General features: G+C 41.7%; 1 pseudogene; it reads left to right on the top strand.

Moving 5' to 3' along the window:
• Positions 1-5,154: 5,154 nt before the first annotated feature.
• Positions 5,155-8,469, top strand: LOC114902939 (annotated as a pseudogene).
• The last annotated feature ends 3,112 nt before the right edge of the window (positions 8,470-11,581 follow it).

Here is an 11,581-nt window from a genome sequence, read left to right on the forward strand (position 1 = left end):
CTCTTATTGATTCAGAAACACAATTTTTCATTTGCTTAGACATTTCTTGTCTAAATCTTTTTGTAATCTTCATCAAAATGTCTGCTTTCATGATATGCCTAGTCCAGCTTTTAAATCCAAGGAAAAAAACATACGATTTCGATAAATGGACACTCAATTGATTCTCCGAACTTTTAAAATGTAGCTGTGTGCTCAACAGTACTACTGAAGCTGATCTATTTTTTATTTTAAATCCAGAAATAACTGCTTATGTGTGAAACCACCACATATGATCTCTTTCTACCTCACAGTTGACAGAAATCATATTTATTGTTACCTCTAAATAAATAAAATAAAATTACTACTCTCTCAGGACTAGCTATGGAAATAAGACAGAAAAGCCTTTTTAGAATCTCTTTTTCTTTATATCTGATACCACAAAATATCTGCAAAAAAATGGCATTTCTAGTAAAATATAACAAAAACTTTGGACAATAGAGCCTTATCATATAGGTACATGTAATAAGCCTCAGATATGCATGTTTTGGAAAAAAGAAAAAAATATATCCCAGATAGAAAGTGACAGAAGAACTCTTTCTCCTTCCTTCTTTACATCCTATTTATTGATTGTCAAATATGTGCCAGTAACTGTTCTAGGTTCAAAATGCAAACTCCTTACAGTCAAGCTTCATGTGCTGACCACCACTGTCTCACCTCCAATGATGTTTTATTGCCTGAATTAAATATGTTATCTTTCTTTAAATAAAACTATAAAAATTGTTAAAGTGTACTCTAGGTGTTAAGACTAATACTTAATAAATAATAGTATTATTAAAATAATTAAGAATGACTTTTGATACAGGTTTTAATAAATACAATTTCTGGGATTTATTTACAGACAGCTATTAGACATAACTCTGAAAATTATCTTCAGATAATAAGAAAAGTCAATGAGATTCTTAGAAAGGATGTGCAGTAATCTTCATTCCCTTAGGAAAAGAAATTACCTGGTTTTCTCCCTAGATATATTTTCAGATGAAATTACAGAGGATAAAGACATATTGTTTTCTGAACCAAGAAGCTGAGCATTTTCGAGTTTAAAATTTCTTATTGATGGCTGTCACAAAACAACTTTGTAATTATATGATAGATAAAGAGAAAAAGAACATTTATATTTCTTTAGTTTGTTTTTTGACTGTAAAATCATTTAATCTCTCCTCCCTCAACAACAACAAAAATGCATACCTAATTCTCAGTATTTTAAAGTGTTTTTTAACAGACTGAATGAACAAGACAGTTAACTTAGTCACAACAGTCAATAAAATCCTAGAAAAAATATATTGAATTTCTCCAGATGAAATCATCATTGACCTTCTGATAAGCCTCACCTCGCTCCTGAAAATATAAGCCTTCTAAGCCAAAAATATTATTTGATGTATTTGGTTATTATCTAGTGAATATGCTATCAAAATGTTAACATTACAATTTAAAATAACAACACCCAAAAAATAACTAATCCAAAAACTTCATGCTGTTTACCACAATGTTCATTGCAGCACTATTTACAATAGCCAGGACACGGAAACAACCTAGGTGTCCATCGACAGATGAATGGATAAAGAAGGTGTGGCATATATATACAATGAAATATTACTCAGCCATAAAAAGAAACGAAATTGAGTTATCTGTAGTGAGGTGGATGGAACCTAGAGACTGTCATAGAGTGAAGTAAGTCAGAAAGACAAAAGCAAATACCATATGCTAACACATATATATAGAATCTAAAAACAAATTTTAAAAAAATGGTTCTAATGAACCTAGGGGCAGGACAGAAATAAAGACACAGACACAGAGAATGGACTTGAGGACCTGGGAAGGGGGAAGGGTAAGCTGGGAGGAAGTGAGAGAGTGAGAGAATAGCACTGACATATATACACTACCAAATGAATATAAAATAGATAGCTAGTGGCAAGCAGCCACATAGCACAGGGAGATCAGCTCCGTGCTCTGTGTCCACCTAGAGGGGTGGGATAGGGAGGGTGGGAGGGAGACGCAAGAGGGAAGGGATATGGGGATATATGTATACGTATAGCTGATTCACTTTGTCATACAGCAGAAACTAACACAACATTGTAAAGCAATTATACTCCAATAAAGATGTTTAAAAAAAAAAAAAAGAACTTCATGCTGGACTCCAGGATGATTTCAAAAGGGAGTAAAGTTAAAAATAAAGCAGCAAACAAATAAAAGGAAGAGTGTGTAAATAACAAACTCCATAGAATGAGTGAAGATGTATAAAAGAGATTAGAAAATCAAAATTTTAAAAAGGTACTTGTCCATTATTTCATAACACAGAAAATCATCCAAGTTATGAACAGTATGCTAGGTTCTGGGGCCTAGCAAATTCTTTGTTTATTTTGTTAACAGTAGCATACATTTCTAAAATTCTCATGCATTCAGAGATTTCTACTAAGATTATGATATGCATGCAAACAATCTGATATACCCAGAGAGTGAAGCCCCAAATCTAGCCTTCCCAGCCAACAGAACAATGGAAGGGGGAAGGGAGAAGACAGATGTACCCCTGAAGGCCAGGGTAGAACAGATGATAAACATACTTTAAACAAAGAATTGTAGAAGGACAACACTTGCATGATATAGTCATAAGACTGTGCTTTCAATAATGAAGATGGAATCATCCATCTCAACTATTTGTCGGTGTGATTACCAAACTAGCATCTCACTGAGCATTGGTTAGGCTGTGTGGACTAAATACTTGAGCATGGAAATTACTGTATGTATGTATGTATTCAGCCTGGGATGAAGAGTTAGGTAAATTTGAGTAGTTATTGATTAAACTTAAGTACAAAATTCTTAGAAATAATCCTGTCCAGGTTCTGGAATGAATAAATTGTCTCTATTCTAATCTGGTCTTTCTTCTTTTCAATGTGTTCCAAAGTACTGTGCTGCCCTGGTGTGCCCTACAACTGGTTTCTTTCATGTTTCAGAATCCTTCCTAGCATTACTTAGGCCTGATCTTACAATTGAGCAAAATATTCAAGTTTGAAGTGTTTATCAATTGCTACCCATGTCTGCTCTACCAGTACACTTCACCACCACCACTATAGATTTTTTTCTCTCTATTCTAGTGATTTTCAACCCTGCTTACACATGAGAATCAAATGGAGAGCTTTTAAAACTAATATTGCCTGAGCCCCATCTCAGGCCATTAAATCAGAATCTATGAGAGTGGGGCTCCACTATGTCTTTTTAAAAGCTCCCTCAGCAGTTATACTGTGCAGCCAAGGTTTAGACCTATTGCTTTAACCTGAATGCCATACTCAGCGTTCTCTCTCTCTCTCTCTCTCTCTCTCTCTCTCTCTCCCCCTCCCCCCCTCCCCCACCCCATGCTACAGTGATCACCCTGTTTATCTTCTACTCTTCCGGTGTCAACTGTCATTTGCTAGGTAAACTCCAGCTAAGAAAGAGTGTCCCACTGTGATGAAAAAACACATGGGTATCACGATGTCATGATATATATGTGTATGCAACATTACCTCTGTCAAGGTGTTTTGTTCTCTAACAATTTACTAATCTATTCCTATACCCCAGACATTCATCTATCCATACATTTGTACATAATTTTGGGTCATTCAGAGATTCTGTACTTCAGACAAGAACTACCCCACCTCCTTACAGGTGACACATGGAAAAGAAAAAGCTCTCTTCCAAAAATGCTCCCAGGAAATTTCTATAGATATATTCTCGAAAGAGGCTTAAATGGGGACACTATCATAATGGGAGAGAATTCTGCCTAATATACATACACCTTAAGAGGTAGAGAATCTTTCATTGTAATCCTCTCACCTTTTCTATCAAAAAAAAAGTTTTTGTGATAGGGCTATTTCTTGTTATAATCTTGTTATTATTAGGCTAGAGACAAGTAAAATATTTTAAAATGTATTAACATTACTGCCAACTTTAAAAATATACACTCAAGATGTACTTGAAAATGTGCCAAGTGTAAAACAAAACAAAAGCAACTTGAAAGAAATTCTGAAATAAATAACACTGACAGAAAACTGTGATAATAATAAAGGCCACTTTGACTAACCCCCAGTTCTAGTACCCTTCCCTGGGTGTAGCCAGAGTGTGCATGTTTTTCAAAAAATTTTTCCTATGCATTTACAAATATATACACACATATTGTTGCTGTATTTAGAACACATTGTTTTAAAACTCTTCCTCATTTGCTACTTGTGATTTCTTTCAGGTCAGCGCCAAGATGCTGAGAAGCCCTGTGCCTCTGGACCGTTCTAGAGCTCATTGTTGGAGCGTTAAAACATGCCAAAGCCCACAAACCAAGCATAAGTTGAGACGACACCCCAAAGGGATTCAGCAAAATTCATCACCACTTTACTTCTTTAGGTAACGCCTGAATGTGCTTAATGGGACATGGATTATTATGGTGACGGGAGGGGAGGTATCCATGGTGAGGAGACAAGAAAATAACTTCAAAGAAAATTCTTTGGAGCTAGAACTAGAACATCACGTTGATGGTCCCATTATGTTGTTTTGCAAGATTACCTGGCCAAGACCACACCCCAACTTCTAGATATTACTCTAGAGAGGACGGATTACGTGCCTGAGCGATTACGAGGGCGCAGGAGAGGTGGAACAAGTGATATTCCTCAGGGCAGTTTCTCAGTCTGTGGTCAATGAACCACGTAGACATAAAGAACAGCTGATGCTTGTTTAAAATGCGTAGGCCCTGGGCTTCCCTGGTGGCACAGTGGTTGGGAGTCTGCCTGCCGATGCAGGAGACGCGGGTTCGTGCCCCGGTCCGGGGGGATCCCGCATGCCGCGGAGCGGCTGGGCCCGTGAGCCATGGCCGCTGAGCCTGTGCGTCCGGAGCCTGTGCTCTGCAACGGGAGAGGCCACAACAGTGAGAGGCCCGCGTACGGCAAAAAAAAAAAAAATGCGTAGGCCCCTCACTCTCATTTCAGACTCCCAGCCTCCAGCACCGTCCTGGCTTCAGGACGCCACCGTAGGAAAACCCAGAACTCACCTACTCCCACAGACACGCTGAATCCGCAGCTATATACAGAACAACTTCCGGAGGGAGGGGAACGACACCTAAAAACGGAGTCTGAGTGACTCCTACACCTCCAGCCAATGAGGCAAGGCCCCCCGTCGAAGAGGCCACCAGAGTCTGAGACACAATTGCTCCATAAACCCCACGTGCGGTGGCGCAACCCACACCCTGAGGGAACTCGAAATCCATGCTCCTCCCTAAGGAGAAAAGGGTTTGGACTCCAGCTTTTAAGACATGCACCTGAGAGACAAGCTCCCAAAACATCTAGTTTTCAAAACCAAGGAGGCTCCCATCCTCAAGACCCTGAGAAACAACACTTAAACGGCTCCGAGGCCACTCACCCGCCGCAGGGCTCAGCACACAGGTGGCACCTCCAGAAGTGCCTGGAATTTACGTGAATGAGGCTCATTTGTTCATCTTAAAGCCTAGCCTGAGGGACAGGCGTCTCTTTAACACAGTCTAGAGGCCTGAGGGCTTGCGGCGCAGTCTTCCAGCGCTCCCTCGATAAAGCTCCGACCCGCCTGGCGCCATCTTCTTGTTAACTCTAGGCTCCGCCCCTTCTCTCTCCTCCCAGGTATCACCCGTTCCGTTCCGTACTATCTACTACGTACTGTCCATCACGTATTGTCCATCGTATATGCGCATCAAATTTTTTCCACTCTAAGATCTTCAGTAGTTACCATGTTGACTATCAGCCATATTAAACCTCAAAGAAATGACCTCCTCTTATTGGACTCATAGCTTTAACGCTTCATCCTCGGCTCCGAAAACTATTAACATTCTTGTTAAGTCTAAAGAAACTGAAAAAAAGATTTAAATATTTATAAAAATCATTAGGAAATGTTGTCTGTAGGTTCTGCTGGGGGAACCTAGTGTACTGGGTATTTTAATTCTACGTGTGGGAATCGTGTAAATGTGGAATTAGCACAGGTCCTTCCCATTTTTCTGGTTCACTTGATCATCTAGGAGAGACCCACAGAACGTTATCCACGAGGTTTCACAGACTTGTAGGAATGGATCCATTTGTTCTTGCCACCTTGAGAAAGGCTGGGCTTTATGACGGGCAGCCTCTTATTTCCCTTCGTCAGCGCTGGGTGTGATCCCTGGGACCTGAGGCCCTCCTGGCTCCCTCGGCTTCCTCCAGTCCAGCCCTGCCCGTTGCTCTCTGTGTCGACCACCAGCAAGTTTTCTTTTTCTTTTTCTTTTTCTTGGCTGCGCAACTTGTGAGATCTTAGTTCCCAGCATGGGACTGAACCCCAGCCCTAGGCAGTGAAAGCACAGAGTCCTAATGACTGGACCGCCAGGGAATTCCCAAACTGCCAGCAGCTTTTGATTCAAGAAGCTTCCTTTAAGGGAGGAGCTATTTTTCCTAAATGCAAATTGTTACGCTGTAAGTTGTTAAATAAAATATTTTGTGCTCTCAAAAAAAATAAATAAATAAATAAGGCTTCTCCAGGACTCTGAGTGTATCACACCCCCTCCAACCTCCACACCCTAGTTCACCTACCCCCACACTGACTCCAGTCCTGTCCTCCTCCCACTGATATCCTCTACCTACTGGTGCCCTCCTCCCACTTATCCTTCCCTCCCTCCTATTTGGCCCACCTCCCTTCTCCCCCCACCTGCTGCCCCTTGCCCCAACTGAGGGGCCCAAGTACCTCTGACCCATTCTCTCCCTGCAGTGAGGTGCAGTACATGGTGCTTCAGAATGTGGCCACCATGTCCACTATGCCCAGACATGCTTGAGCCCTCCTAGAACAGGAGGCCCATCTACATTTCTACATCAGGCCCATCAACCCCACCCAGATAAGATCCTGAAGCTAGAAGCACTGACCAACCTGACAAATGAGACTAACACCCGTAACTTTCCTACGGGAATGCCAGACCTACATTCACAGCACAGACAGGGATTTTGTGGCAGCCACGGTCCAAGCCACTAGACGCTGGGCAACTAACATAGGCTGAGTGGGTGACATCTGCTGCAATGACCTGGTGCAGCTGCTGTCCCACTGTGATGAGCTCGTGGTCACAGAGTCAGTGGTCATCATGAAGAAGCTGCTGCAGATAGACCCAGCACAACATGAGATCATCAAACACTGGGCAAAGATCAGAAAACATCCAGGTGGCCATGGCGCGAGCCAGCATCCTGTGGCTCTTCAGTGAGTACTGTGAGCATGTCCCTAGGATTGCATCTGACGTCCTGAGAAAAACAGCCAAGTCCTTCACAGCAGAGGAGGACATCTTCAACCTGCAGGTCATCAACCTGGTTGGCCAAGCTTTACCTGACCAACTCTAAGTAGACCAAACTGCTGAGCGTGTATGTACTGAGTCTGGCCGTGTACAGCAAAAACTGTGATATCAGAAACCAGGCGCACTTCACCCAGCAATTTATGGTCCCTTCGGAGCAGTGTGGGGCCCTCAGCTGCCATGCCAAGACACTCTTCATGGCACCCAAACCACTCCCAGTCTTGGAATTATTCTTCAAAGACCAGGATCACTTACAGATGGGCTCACTGTCTCATCTGCTCAATGCCAAGGCCACAGGCTACCAGGAACTCACAGACTGGCCAGAGGAAACCCCGGATCCATCTTTGTACAACTTGGAGATATGTGAATGGACCACATGATCAAATCAGGAGGAGAAGAAGAAGAAGGAGGAGGAGGAGGAGGGAAGAGGAAGGAGAAACCTTTCTACTTAGCCTCTGACGGGGACTCAGAGCTCACAGCCTACAGGCAGCGACCACCAGTTTGAGAGTGAATCATACAGTAAGAGCAGCAGCAATAGCAGCTCCAGGGAGTCTAGCAGTGAGTTCAAAAATGAAGACCAGGATGAGGATGAGGGGAAGGGGAAGAGCAGCGAGAGTGATCAGAGTGAGGAGGAAGGTGAGAAGAAGAAGGTGAAGAGGAAGAAAGTGCTCAGGCTCCTTCTCAGATGACAACAGTGATTCCATCAATAGTTCATCAAAGTCTGAGAGGCAGCAGGGTCTGAGGAAGAGCAGATGGAACCTGCCTCCTAGAGGAAAACCAAAAAACAAACCAAAAACCAGTGGCAAAAGTGCCCCTGCAGCCAAGGAGATCTCCCTGCTCAATCTAGAGGACTTCACCCCTCCCAATATCCAACCTGTCTCTCCTCCCAGGGTTGTGTCTAGCAGTCTGGCTGCTGACCTACAGGGCCTGACACAGACTCTGCCCCCGCCGTGCCCTCACTCCCGATTCCAGTATTGGGTGTTGGGAGGCAGGAGCTGCTGCACCTTTTAGCTGGTGAGGGGCTACCTGTGGGCTACATCTTCAGCAGCCAGCCTTTCTCCCGGGACTCCCACGTAGTGGCTGTGCACATTTACTTCTTCAACAGCTCTGATACCCCTGTCAAGGAACTGCATGTGAGCATGCCCTGAACTTCCTGCTGGCATTAACATCCTGAAATCGAGCCCTAAGCACTCAGAGAATCTGCCACTGCTGTCACGGACATTAATTTCTGTGACTCAGCCTAGGTGGCCAGGCTTCCAGCTGTGAACAAAACCCAAGAGTTCTATGTCTCCATCCGGCCACTGGGGAACTGATGGCTCTGTGTTCATGAGTGAGAATGAGTTCAGGAACAGGGAAAGCTGACAGGCATGAATGAGATCACAGAGGAGCTCAAGCTGCCAGACACCTGTCAGAGTAACAATGTTGTGGTACAGAAAGTGACTGCCATTGCCAACCTGGGTTGTGTCCCTTGTGGGGCCTATGGTGGGTACAGGTTTGCAGGAAGGACACTGACCAGTGGGAGACTGGTCCCACTGAGCCTGGAATGCCCCGTCCACTGGAGCTGCCCAGCTGACAGTCAACAGTGAGAAGATGGTGATGTGCTGGTGAAGGACATGGTGCAGGCTCTGATGCAATGACTCCCAAGTGCTGTGACCTCTTTGGACCCCACCTGTCCCTCCCTCATGAAACCTGGGCTGTTAGCCCCTCTCTCTCTCTCTTTATATCTTTGTCTCTCTCTTTTTCTCTCTCTCTCTCATATCAGACTCCTCATGCCAGATAGCATCCAGGGGGTCCTCTGTCCCCCTCTCTGGTCATTACCAGGCACGCCTCTCTTTCCCCTCCCCATGGGTTCCTTAGTGACCTGTGCAGAGGGAAACAGCAAATTCTTCCTTCAGTCCTCCTATTTTTCTGTAGCTATTATTGTAGCAAAATCTCAATAGAATGTCTTCTCCTTAATATATGTCATAAAGCACGTTATATATATTACATATACGATGGACATTAACTAGACTTATTGTGGTGATCATTTTACAATATATGCAAATATCAAATCATTACCGTTGTACACCTGAAACTAATATAATGTCATATGTCAATTATACCTCAATAACAAACAAACAAATAAATAAATAGTGTCTTTCTGGACTGTAGTCCAAGAACATTGAATCAGGATATCTAGATATGAGCCTAGGAGCCTTCATTTACAAAGTGTCTGACAATTTTAAAGCATAGTCGAGTTTAAACCTGTAAACTTGACTGTAAAGTATGCCCTAGACACCTCTTGTTTTAGCAGTGTCCTCTTCTCTGCCCTGGGCTCTTCCACATGGGACCAGCCCTTCAGAAAGAACCTTGGTAAACTGCAATTGAGGTACCAGAGGAAACTACCAAAGAGCAAGAGAACTGAGATCTCTGGAGCCTGTACATTCTACAGTAGCTAGCTTACAACAGTTAACCAAATGAGTACCTACTAAGACACAGTCCAAGGGAGGCAATTCTGGAAACTCAAAGAAAAGTGGAATTTCTGACCTTAAAGAGTTTACAATCTGATAGGAGACAAATCTGCACATTAAAAGTATGTGAGGAGAATAGAAAATCGAATCATCCTAATTACTTGGGTAATTGTTTTAACTTTTACATCTATTTTGACTACAGACAGAAAGTCTGAATAGAGTCTTCTAACCCCTAGTCTAGGATTTTCCATTAAATATCCTAATGCATTACTATAATATAGTCTAGACTTTCTAGTCTCTTGCTTAGAAATTTCTTTTGATTTATTCTATGTATAAACCATAATATATTCTGGAATTTTAAGGTATGTATAGTTTCAAATATCCTGGATTATTTTCTCAAATTATCAAAAGATTTCAGAAATTCCATCACTTTTGCACTCAAAAATAATAGAAGACAGCTATTTTTTTCATTCATTCATTCATTGATTCTAAGTCATAAATTGAGAGTCATGTATATCTTAGGATACTAAAGATGATTAAAACTTGGTGACTGTTCTCATGGACCACAGCCTCAGATAAGGCAGATGTATAAATGCCCATGAACCTTAATTTTGGGGGAAAAAATCTATCTATCTATATATATAAAATCACCTTGGAGAATATATCTTATCCCCGTGCTTGGCAGATAACGATAATTTTAGAATGCACGAGAAGATGAAATTACTATATAAAAAGTAGTTCTCTCTAAGTTGGGTGGAGAGTGAGCGCACATTTTAAGCCAGCAGGGATATGGGCAGGTGACAGATAAGGCAAGGAATCTTATTTTAGCAATGGAGAGGTAAAGAACCTATAATGATCTATTTAGTGAAAGGAATGTGCTCCTTAAATAATCACTATGTGACATGCTTTTTCCATTTGATAACAAGATTAACTGTGACACAATAGGATTTAGGGCATGGGTGAGGGAAGGAAGAAGAGCTCTCAACACAGAATGGAAATAGGGCTAGAGCACAGGGTTGCCTGGCCCCCAAAACTACAGATATGTCATTGTAAATGGAAGCACCCATCAAAGAATTTTCAGCATGGAATCCTGGGATGCCTTCATTTGTTACCCAGACTTCTCCTAGCTATGGCAGGAGCCTCAGATGCTAATTGCCACCATGAGTTCCTAGATTTACACACTGAACACTATGACATAATCCTGGAGGTATACAAGGAGATTGGGGAAGACAGATCTCTTCAGTCCTGCTGTGAGAGTAGAGATAAGCAAACCCAAAGCGAACCTGACAACTTTCCCTTTAATTGATTTAAATTAGGAATTTCTCCAACTTCCAAACTGTTTTCTAATTAAGTTCGATATGAATGATGGCCCATATTGCAGATGGTTGAAAGGTGAGTTTTCTAAAATAATAACGAAGCCAGAATGTGATCTAGTTTTCTGGAGGAGTAATCCATGCTATTCAGATGACATCTTTCAACATTTTGGGGAGGTGGTGGTGATTAGCTTATTTTAGGTTTTTAATAAAATGATAAATCCCCCTCAAAAATCCTACCAAACTCTAAGTCTCATCTTAAAAATAATTTTAATGAGATTTATTTTTATTCATTTAAAAAATTGATATGTGCTCATGAGAAAATATTTAGGATATAGAAAGTAGAAACATAGGAAAAAAACGAGTACCCAGAATGACAGATATAGTCACTGATAAAAATTAAAATTTTCAGTATACTTTTCTCATAGTTTATAGTTTAAACTGTAAATAATTTTGATATCATATTAAATAGTGTACATATAAAATATATATCTTTT

The sequence above is a fragment of the Monodon monoceros genome, unplaced genomic scaffold (genome assembly GCF_005190385.1).
Source record: "Monodon monoceros isolate NGI ecotype Baffin Bay Population unplaced genomic scaffold, NGI_Narwhal_1 Super_Scaffold_10, whole genome shotgun sequence".
Classification (NCBI taxonomy): Eukaryota; Metazoa; Chordata; class Mammalia; order Artiodactyla; family Monodontidae; genus Monodon; species Monodon monoceros.